Raw genomic sequence first — 12,047 nt, 5'->3', positions numbered from 1 at the left:
ATAATACCCTCTAGTTCCGTCCACATTGTTGCAAATGGCAAGATTTCATTTTTTTTTTTGATGGCTGCATAATATTGCATTGTATATATATATATATACCACATCTTTTTTTTACCTTTAATGCAATAAATCTTTTCCCCCCAGCTTTATTGAGATATAACTGACATATAACATTGTAAGTTTAAGTTTTAGTTAACACATTATCCACCTCACGTGATTACCATTTTGTAGTTGTTATAGGAGAACATTAAAATTCTACTCTCAAATCAACTTTCAGGTATACAATGTAGCATTAATTCTAATCACCATGCTGTACCTTAGCTTCCTGGAAATTATTCATCTTATAACTAAAAGTCTGTACCCTTCAACCAACAACTCTCCATTTCTCCCAGCTTCAGCCCCTGGTAGCCACTATTATACTCTGTTTCTATGAGTTCAGTGGTCTTAGATTCCACATATAAGTGAGATCATACGGTATTTGTCTTTCCCTAATGTATTTCACTTAGCATAATGCCGTCAAGGTCCATATATGTTGTTGCAAATAGCAGGATTTCCTTCTTGTCATGGCTGAATAATAGTCTATTATGTATTTATATCACATTTTCTTTATCCATTCATCCATCAGTGGACACTTAGGTTGTTTCCATGTGTTGGCTATTGTGAATAATGGTGCAATGAACATGGGAGTATCGATATTTCTTTGATATCCTGTTTTCATTTCCTTTGGGTATATACCCAGAAGTGGAATTGCTGGATCACATGGTAGTTCTATTTTTAATTTTTTGAGGAATCTCTATGGTGGCTGTGCCAATTTGCATTCCCACCAACAGTGCACAATGTTATCTTTCCTTCACATCCTCTCCAGCATTTGTTACTCTTGTCTTTTTTTTATTATGTTAATCACCATACATTACATCATTAGTTTTTGACGTAGTGTTCCATGATTCATTGTTTGCGTATAACACCCAGTGCTCCATGCAGAACATGCCCTCCTTAATACCCATCACCAGGCTAACCCCCCCACCCCTCTCCCCTCTAGAACCCTTATTTTGTTTCTCAGAGTCCATAGTGTCTCATGGTTTGTCTCTCCCTCCAATTTCCCCCCCTTCATTCTTCCCTTCCTGCTAGCTTCTTCTTCTTCTTTTTTTTTTTTTTTAACATATAATGTATTATTTGTTTCAGGGGTGCAGGTCTGTGATTCAACAGTCTTACACAATTCACAACGCTCACCATAGCACATACCCTCCCCAATGTCTATCACCCAGCCACCCCATCCCTCCCACCCCACCCCCCACTCCAGCAGCCCTCAGTTTGTTTCCTGAGATTAAGAATTCCTCAATCAGTGAGGTCATATGATACATGTCTTTCTCTGATTGACTTATTTCACTCAGCATAATACCCTCCAGTTCCATCCAACGTCATTGCAAATGGCAAGATCTCATTCCTTTTGATGGCTGCATAATATTCCATTGTATATATACACCACATCTTCTTTATCCATTCATCTGTCGATGGACATCTCGACTCTTTCCATAGTTTGGCTATTGTGGACATTGCTGCTCTAAACATCGGGGTGCACGTACCCTTCAGATCCCTACATTTGTATCTTTGGGGTAAATACCCAGTAGTGCAATTGCTGGGTCATAGGGTAGGTCTATTGACATCGAAACCATTTTGAACACAGCTCTTTATGATGTAAAATGGGGATTGCTATTGTTACTGCAAATGCAGGCAGAGTTGCCAGTACAGGTAGAATGTGACTCTGATGATTCCCTTCCGAGCATCACCAGTCATACAGGCCATTGGCTTGAGGTCTTTGCCCAGCTTTTGAGCTGTGGCACAAAGGTGGTGTGATATCACTATCAAAGGTAATTTACTTACTTCATTATGGGTATCAAAGTTTCTAGAAATCAAGCATGACTGTAGAGAGTAAGGACTTGCTGTGGTGAAAATATTTTTTATTTATGAAAATTCAAAATTTCCATCTCTACCATTAAGTGGCTTAATAGTATGCAATACTGAAAAGTATTATAATTCCCAGAAAATGTTATCAGGATTTTAAGACCTTCTTATGGTTATTCAAGGAAAGGTAAGCTAATAAACGTGTATTTGCAAGAACGCAGGGTAGAGATAAAGCCTAAACATTACCAGGTTTTAAGTTGTTCATGAGGGTCTAAGTTAGCTAGTTTTTGTATCTTGATTCATCACAACTATTTTGTTTTATTTTTAACCATTGAAGACGCTCCTTGACAGTGCTGAGAACATACAAATGGTGCAGGAAGGGGTTGTGGCAGTGAATGCAGATTGAGGTGTGGGTATGGAGAGAGACGGGGCATCCATGTTCCACAGCCCATTGTATCTTTTTATTTCAGATAGAGAATTAGAAATAAAAAATAAGCCATGATACTTACCTCAGGCAGCAACAATGACTGTGGCCAAAGAACAATATGTGGTTTCCTTGTGTAAATAGTAATTATCATTCTCTTTTTAGTGTGACTATTTTACTGTACCTCCTTGGCTTTCTAATTTCTTGGAAGTTTCAACATAAAACAAAAAAATCCCTGTCTTTTGACAGCCAAGTGGTTGGTTCTCACCCACTTTAGTTCTGCTTCTTCTGATGAATCTTGATCTTTATGCTTTACAGCTGATTCGTCTCCAACTTGTCCCTTGTTCCTGAGATGGTGTAGCTTTTGAGGCCCACTTCTTGGCAATGCAATATTGATCAGCCTTAATGACTTCATGGCATATAAACTTGGCCTTTTTAACCTGAAGGGGTCAACCTACTTCTCAAATACCTCTGAATCCCAAGGGCAGTCCAGGGCTAAAAAAAATTCTTTTCTGCAATATGGCAAGATGAAGCTCTGAATAGAAATACCTATCCTTAAAGTTAAAAAAAAATTTCCATATTTGACTCTAAGATAATTCGATTTTAGAAAAGTCTCTTCTTGGGACACCTGGGTGGCCCAGTCGTTAAGCATCTGCTTTCAGCTCAGGTCATGATCCCAGGGTCCTGGGATCCAGTCCTACATTGGGCTCCTTGTTCAGCAGGGAGCCTCCTTTTCCCTCTGCCTGCCCCTCCCCCTCCTTTGCTCTCTCTCTCTCCCTCTCTTTCTGGCAAATAAATAAATAAAATCTTTTAAAAAAAAAGGAGAAGAAAATGCTCTTCTCTTTTTGACACAATTTTAGGCTCTTTCTTTTAGCACTGTGCACATAAAGCTAGAAGTAAATTATTAAGGTTGAGGATACCTCCTGAGAGATGAATTATGGTGAAAATAACTGTTCAAGGAGAGTGAAGGTAGTTTGAAGTCCACACATTTATAATCCTCTATTTCCCGCCAAAGGAGGATTCTGCCAGGAATATCATATGATATAAACGGGGGAAGGAAGGCTTTCCACGGACCACTGAGCAGTCATTTTCTGGTAACCGGTTCCTGTCCTATGCTATTCCTGTAATCTTTTTTTTGAGAAATGAGAACAAGTTTTCTTCACTTTTTTGACATCAGAGAAATTTGATGCCCCAAATATTGACTTTTTAATGTAATTGCAGTTTTACTGGATGGGATTTCAAAGAAAGAGAAGTAATAGTTTTGTATGTCAATTCAAATGTATGCCCATTAAGAGACTCGGGGATGCATACACACGTGCACACATACAAATACTATTTTGGAATGGAATGAAGTGATTCTGATGGTTTTAGATTTCATCTTCAGGAAGATAATCAATTATTTAAGTTTGGAATGAAGCCCTCCAGGGGACAATGTAATCTATAAGTGGCTGAGATTTTCAATTATATCTGGTAATTTGTCAAATGTTCACTTCACTTAGCATTAGTGTTTATTGATAATTTTTATAATCCCTAGGTTACTCTGTCTGATCCTTTTGATCACATTTTTCTTTTAATATTTATACCTTTAAGTATAATTAATGATTGCTCTTCAATTTAAAAGCTATTTAAAGCCTTTAAATATGCATTTTTAAATGCCCTTGGCTGGCTTGAATGCCTGTGTGTGTGTTTGTGTTTGTGAAATTCTTCCTAAATAGCCACAATACAAGAATAAAGCATTTAATACTGACTTAAATACACAAACTGTTCAATTCAAACCTATGTAAATCATTTTGGGTTCAATTATGTTTATTCCATCTGTTTTTATCATCTGCTGTTACGATAATTTATCATTTCTACATGGTATTAAAATGTAAATGAATCAAGAGAGGAAACACATCTGTGGACGGTTAGTTAATAAAACTACATTGGGCAAGTGAGCTAAGTCATAATAATTAATTAAATTTCACTGCCCATATATGCTTGTAATTGTATATTTAGTGTGCATTTGCGTAATCGCATAATGGGATCTATATGATTCATACTTTGCTGAGCATAATCTGGATGCCCAAATTACCAGTTCAAAATTAGAGTTGCTTATAAAGGTATCACAGAGACATTTTACTTTTTTCAGGAAATGATATACAGGAAGTAAATTAAAAAAGAACATATTTTTTTAACAAAAGAACAAATCTACACCTTTATTTATTTATTTTTTCAGTAAGTTTAAATCCTTTATTTATTTTTTCAGTAAGTTTAAATCCACTGTCCATCTCCACCTCCTCAAATCTACACCTTTATTTATTTATTTTTTCAGTAAGTTTAAATCCTTGAGGGGTACAGCATCACATGGATTCTGTGGCCAGTGGCTTTAGCTGGAAGGTTTCTTTGGAATTTGGCATGAACCGTGCCACGGTTTCCATGAGCACGAGTTCCTTTTCCCCAGTTTACTCTAGCTTTGCTGTTTGCTACCAGGAGTCACTATGTTGTTCTTTACTTTGTACACATAAGCACATCTCTTGCCTAGATGGAATTCAGTTTCATCCAGAGCATAAACCCCCTCAGTCTTAAGAAGAGCTGTGTGCTCCTTCTGGTTCCAGACACACTGCGTATAGCCAGCAAAAATGGCCTTGGACCACAGCCTTCCAGACATCGTTGTTGTTTTAGTTAGGAGTCGTGTTCCCATGAGGCCTCCACAGGTGGGCACCCTGCATGGGCTTCCAAACACAGCTTCAGAAACCCTTTCTGTCTCGTTGTGCCCTTCCCTCAAGCATCCTTTCCCTCTGTCCTTTAGCCTGTCTGTCACTATTCTCATAAGATGGTGGAAAGAGAAAGGCTGGGGCGCCTGGGTGGCTCAATCGTTAAGCGTCTGCCTTCCGCTCAGGTCATGATCCCAGGGTCCTGGGATCGAGCCCCACATCGGGCTCCCTGCTCTGCAGGGAGCCTGCTTCTCCCTCTCCCACTCCCCCTGCTTGTGTTCCCTCTCTCACTGTGTGTCTCTCTGTCAAATAAATAAAATCTTTAAAAAGAAAAAAAGAGAAAGGCTAAAAAAAAGAAAGTTTTTTTTTGAATGTAAGTTACAGATTCTTTTTAAATTTTTTAAAGATTTATTTATTTATTTATTTATTTATTTATTTGAGAGAGAGAGTGCAAGCAGTGGGGAGGGGTATGGGGATAGAGAGAATCTCAGACTCCCCAACCAGCGTGAAGCCCAATGCAGTGTTCAATCTCTCAACCCATGAGATCATGACCTGAGCCAAAACCCAAAACCCAAGAGTCAGACCCTCCACTGACTGAGCCACGCAGGCGCCCTTGTAAGTTACACCTTCCTAAAGTTCAGCAAAGTAACTGATTGAAAAGATGTCAGACCTGGCTTCCACATGTTCTGGCTTTGTTCTTTGAAATCCTGCTTTTAAAGTACACTGGTAGTATATTTAGTAGCTTTTTATCAGGGAAGGGTTTACTTTTTTGAAGAGGTGGTGTGAGCTGGTCAGATTAGGTATTGTTTTGAGACAGGTTGGATGTCTAGGGCCCCTCACTCATAATATTTCGTGGTTGAATCACATTCCAATCAGTCTAATCCCGAGATTAGTTTGATTAAACAAAATGAAGCCTTTTTCTAGGATCATATCCTGGGGCAAGATTGTGCATACTGGCCTTAAACTTATAGATATATACGACTCTAGCATTTGCTGCAGGTGACTGGGGACAATTTTCCGGAGTGATGTGCTGTAGACAGCAATCTCTAGACAAAATCTGTTCTTGGCGCTGTCCATCTCCACCTCCTCAAAACCTAGTCCTCTCCAGCTGCCCTCTGATTAGCAGATCAAAATAGTTCACTGCAAGCTTGAATGACAGAGACTTAACTTCTGAAGTATATTTGCATATTGAAAAGAACCTTGTCATTTTGAATAAATTTTGAAAATGCCAATCTGTTCAAACCACTCCCCTGCCTGATGTCCTTTCCTGGATCCTCGGTGCGTTAAGTTCAAATCTAAATTCCTCAAGGCATTTAGCATTGTCTCCTGGCTGTTTCATCATGTGGTCATCTTGGCTTTCTTGTTCTACCTTCCTCCTCACTCACCAGTGATCCTTCTGTAGCTTAAGAATTGGATTGCCAAGAAACCTCAAGTGAACACAAGCTGAGCATTGCATTATTTTTTAAAAATGGACAAGTGGTGTCAGGGACTAGACTGTCTCAGTCTCATAATTAGATTCCTTCTGGGCGCCTGGGTGGCTCAGTTGGTTAAGCGACTGCCTTCGGCTCAGGTCATGATCCCAGGGTCCTGGGATCAAGTCCCACATCGGGCTCCCTCCTTGGGGGGGAAGCCTGCTTCTCCCTCTCCCACTCCCCCTGCTTGTGTTCCTGCTCTCACTGTCTCTGTCTCTGTCAAATAAATAAATAAAATCTTTAAAAATAATAATAATAATTAGATTCCTTCTTCACTAATGCCAAATTAAGGAGCAGGTCAGTTGGGTGGCTAGTCCAGGTACCAGTCAATTGAAGATACTAAAATGTGATTAGAATAAATTAGAACTAGAGAACCAGTTAATTCAGGTATCTAAGTGTAATTCCTTTCATAAGTGGGCAAAAATAAAAAAAATGTTTCTCCTTCTGTCAAAAGGAGATAGTGCCTTTGTGTGAAAATAAAAATATAACAGAGCACAGGTACTACACACTGGTTTATCCACTTAGCACTTTTTCATGGGTAGATCAGATTCAAGTTGCAAGTTGAAGTGATAGGGCAGATTACCAACCCAGAGAACAACCAGACAAGCAGTTAGCTGAAATACAGCGAACTGCAAAAAAATAACTAACTAACTAACTAACAATAAATAAGTAAATAAATATTTTTTAAAAGGGAGAAGAATACAAGTTCCTTAGGAATTCATTAGGAATGAGTGAGTTTGTTTTGGTATTTAAATTTTAAGCTCTTTTTGGAAAATATATGCCCCTGTCAAAAATAACCCTTCTCAAAAGTTTAAGACAAACCTGCATGCAGAACTAAATCTATAGATAAGATGTTCCCCGGTAATAAAAGAATAAACCAAATAAGTAAAAAAAACAAAAAACAAAAAACAAATACTTGAAATAATATTTTGAATAGGCCTGATTGGGAAGAAAAAATTCTGTAATTCAAGATAATTTCACATAAGTTAAAATGCTATGTTGTATCAGTGTGTTTAATAATTACTTATTTTGAACATAAAGAAGGTATGCAATTTTGATTAATATAACATATTTCTCCCTGAATCTGCTAAACATTGAGTTCTGTTTCCTCCTGAGTCTTCTTGTTGGCAGGAACAACTCCTCTTCTCCTACCTAGGCTTCTTTATTTTTAAACTTTTTATTCCAAATTAATTTCAGACCTACTGAAGATTACAAAAATAATACAAGGAGTTCCTTGTGCACATCATCCAGTCTCTCTGTGAAAAATGCTTCTAACAGTATTCCATTGGTAGACTCATTCAGAATAAAGCTATTTCACACAATTGTGTATGTGACCAAGGAAATAATTCACAGCAGAAGTGAGCCGGAGGGCCATAGAATCCTCTAGTCATACATTTACCTTGTCACTCAGAAGAAGTTGGCTTCATAGAATTATAAACTGGCCTACTGAAAACCCAGTATGCCTCCGGCTGCCTGTGTGTTGGTGATGCTGCCCTACAAAATGCCATATGTGCTTTGAATTGGTCGCTAATATCCAGTGCTCTTTCTCCCATAGCCAAAGAGGGAAGCATAGGAATGGTTCCTTTCACTATTATTTCTAAGAACTCCCTCCCTCACAATTTTGGTCTCTAGTGACTTTTGCTCTCATTCCCACAACCTTGGTTTTAGATGTCTCAGAGGATTTTGTTACCAAGAGAGTAGGCTTCTACTGGAGTTGTGGGAGGTGGTGTGAAGATGGTTTTCTTGAGTTGAATTGGAGTTGAGATTAATACCTGGCCATTTGGGGCTCCTCATACCACTGAACCAATACAATAGATAGAGAAAGAGGTTGTTAACCTGGGTGAGATGACTGATTCCAGCTGATGAAGGAAAGTTGGATTGCTCTTGCAACGGAGACTAATGGGACTTAGAGGATTCACTGGGGACTCAGTACTTTCACGCACAATAGTGAAAGTTAATGGGAGATTGGGACAAGCCAATAAAGGCTGGACCGCCAAAAGTTTAGCCTCTTCAGGGCATAATGTGTAGGTCACTGTACCAGGTAGAGAATCTCTACTGTCAAGGTGGTAGCTAAGATCAAAGGGAATGAACATGGTATGTGTGTTAGAAGACGGATGTGTTAAAATATTAATTACTACTCATGATCACATACTAGAAGAAAGAACAGAAAAAATATGCATATTATATATGTTAGGTATAAATACATATTTTACTTACATCTTTAAAAATATATTATGAATATAAGTTCTGTGTATACTGAGAAAGGAAAAGAGGAGCTTCTGACGTCTGGTAACTGGTCTGATGCTCATAGCGAAACCATGTTGTTCTCCGGTTGCATATAATCTCACAGAAAGTTAATGTCAGATTATGGTCACTGTGAGACCATAATCAAAGCAAGGACACTCATCAAGCCACAAACCACCACACATGCCTCTCTCCCAGATAATAAGAGTGAGTACTGCTGCTTTTTCCATTATAGATTTATCCTCATCCTAGTTTGCCCTCCCTGTAGATACTATTTATTGAGACACTAGGTCATGGAATTGCCCCTGTTCTTCAATACAAGAGCAGAGTGAGGATGTTTGCTGGAGAGCAGACAGGATACATGGTACTAAACATCTGCCTGTTACTCTCTGATCCATTCCCCTTTCTTCCTCTACACTGCTCTGGTTCACAAAGGAGCCTAATTTCTGGAAGCCACATTGCCCACTGGTTTCTGATTAAGTTTGGCCAAAGGCAGGAAGTGCCAGGACATTGGCAAGTGGGGTCGGGAAGAAGTCCGCCGTGCTTCTAGTGGTGTTTAAGACTGAGGCTGCATCTCCTGCAAGGTTCTAGATCCAGTCACAAAGCCTCTCCCTCCTGTTGCTTCTGCCTGGTTCCAGCTCACGCGTGCAGGCTTTCTCTCCCTGCTTCTGATAATACCATCTGCTCTCTTTGCTCATCTGCCCTAAAAATGGTAGCAACTTCCTGTTTTCTGGTTGCCTTAACTTTTCTTGTTTTCAGCTCTTCCCACATCTCTGTAAGTGGTTACCCTCTCTTGAGCTACCTGGGTTAAATTACTTTTTCCTCATCTTAACCTAATGATATACTGTATCAGCCTAATTTGTAGCTGCCTTTTAATCACCTTTATAGAAAATAAATTATGAGTCTTGTCCCTGGTTATTTTGACAAAATTATATTTTCCAAAATGGAACAGTTTAATGCTAAGAAACTCAGAGTGATTTTTGATAACCAAATGCTGTGGAATCACAAATCACAAAAAGTAGGTGCAAACCCATAATTTTCTCCACATTCTTGCCTTATTCTCCCTAGTTACATGCAGTTTCACCAATGCTTATGAATATTTGAAGCAGTTAAGTGAAAGGATTCTTAACAGCCATTTTCTAATGATTTGAGTTTTAAAAATAGATCTGACAAGACAAGAGTGTGGGCTAGGCTGAAGCATAAATCTTAATGTTTTTTTCTGCCCCCGGAAACTAGTTGAAGGACATGATCTTCTCATTATGATTCAAATTTGCCCTGGCTTTAGCAGGAGTTATGCACAAATCCAGCTGGAGAAGAGGACCTTGATTTTTTAGCCTCTCAGTGGGTACTTGTCGGGATCTGCTTTCTCAAGGCTAAATGATACTCCAAGGTGTTTTCAAGATCAGAATTGAGTAAGTCTCTAAACCCTTGACATGTCTGTAGGAAGCCTTTGGGGTAGGTCATTGTCTTTGCAAACTGCCTCATATTTAAGCAAGGCAAAATAAAATCTATGTGTAGGAACAATACAATTAACAAAAAATTGATATCTCTAAACTTTGGATACAATTTATCATTGAAATTTTTGTATTGATTCATCTTTATTGTTGATGTTTTTGAAAGGCTGCTACAGTCATAGCTGGAAGTTTTTCTTACACAAGATTTAAATAGTGAAGAAATTATTTCAGAATAAGAGAGTCAGTCATCGGTGGACATTCTCCTTGGGTTTTCTAAAACCAAAATGCAAAATTCTACTTCCTCTGTGCTAATCAACATGCTGTGGGGAGCGTGATGTGGCCGAAAAGCTTGGAGAAGAGTTCTTACCCATTGTTGGGGCTCAGGGGAATTTTGTTTCTCTTTTGGTTTTTCACTATATATTCAATAAATGGACCCCTTGTGGCCTGAAAGAATTAATGTGCCTCCTTAACCACCCAAATTACCTCAGGGAATGACTTAGAACTGTGGAAAGTCTGGCTCCCTGTCTTTGAAGAGCTTTGAGCAAGTTGGATGAAAGCAATTGCCAAGAAGCAAATAGAAAATATGCTATTTATTGAGGTGTTGAATATGTTTATTAGATGAGCCTATTAGCCACAGAGGATGTTTAAAATTTTCAGTAAATAAGCATTCAAGCCAGATTATTTTCGTGCGTCCATCTCTCTTGACATACTCCGTGAACACACACATGAGTCATTTATAGGGTGCATCTTCTCTTAATTCGGGAAAGGTTTCTTCTGTCCCTTTTCTGTTGTTACGGGGGCAAGAAAGTGGGTGGAATAGAGAGCACAGTAATGTTGAAGAATCAGTGTTAAGCATGAAGGAATGGAGAGTTGTACGGGGTATAGATACATGCATGCAGGAATTGAAACACAGCAAACCCAAGTCATTATAGAATTTGAATAAAAATTAAAAATATGACCTGGTAATGTGCTTTGATTCACACCTGTTTTCCTACTTTTGGGCCATCTCCCTTTTTTTCTCTGCAAATCTAAATATTACCTACTTATGAATCCTCAGTTCAAATCTCTCTCCGGAGTTTCCCGACAACAGGTGCACATATAGACATCTCTTTCCTCTGAAATCTCATTGTTCCTATGGTCTGTATCACTCTGACACAAAGTATTAGGTATTCAGTTTCACTCAATCTATGTTGGTGGAATGAATCAAGCAGAAACTTAATCTTTTGTTACCTTGCATTGTGTTTGAAAATCACATACTTTGCATGTTATTTGATTTTCTCTGTTTAAGCCTTATTTCCTTTTCCAGACTATAAACTCATTGAAAGCAGGGATTAGGTTTTATATCATTTGGGTATTATTCATGAGACCTATCTTCTGCAGTCCTCAGCATATATATACACAAACACCTATATATTGGTTATTGATGACTCCTGTCACAATACATCAACTCATGGTTGGCCTGGGGCATTCTAAGATAATTCACTGCTCTTCGTTACTATTGGTCCTCCATCAGGTAGCAAGTGATTCAGGACCCAGAAGCCTGGGTGATTACCTTATTAATTTTCCGTGAAAAAGACTCACTGCTTAGCATTGATTTGATCTGTATTTCTTCAGACATAATGTTACTCCTCTGAGTTTGGTGGGTCATAATTTGCCATTATGTTGTCACTTTGAAGGATGTAGTATCTTAGAAATTCCATTCTTGGTAAAAATATTTTGTTTCAATGTGATTTTTTGCCCCATAGAGCAGAGCTTCTAAGTGATTTAAAGCAGGCTCACAACCTTTATCTGAAGAAGCATTTGTATTTCTCTCCTTGCATCTGCCCTTAGAAATTATGAAAGTTTGGAAATGGAA

General features: G+C 38.5%; 1 pseudogene; it reads right to left on the bottom strand.

Annotated features, from left to right (window-relative positions):
• Positions 1–4,645: 4,645 nt before the first annotated feature.
• Positions 4,646–4,976, bottom strand: LOC123836004 (large ribosomal subunit protein eL33-like; annotated as a pseudogene).
• Between the last annotated feature and the right edge of the window lie 7,071 nt (positions 4,977–12,047).

This window comes from Mirounga angustirostris, unplaced genomic scaffold (genome assembly GCF_029215605.1).
Source record: "Mirounga angustirostris isolate CCGP_5_RB_7025 unplaced genomic scaffold, mMirAng1.0.hap1 SCAF_12, whole genome shotgun sequence".
NCBI classification, from domain to species: domain Eukaryota; kingdom Metazoa; phylum Chordata; class Mammalia; order Carnivora; family Phocidae; genus Mirounga; species Mirounga angustirostris.
The sequence above is the reverse complement of the archived record's forward strand: the minus strand, read 5'-3'. Positions and strand labels throughout refer to the sequence as shown.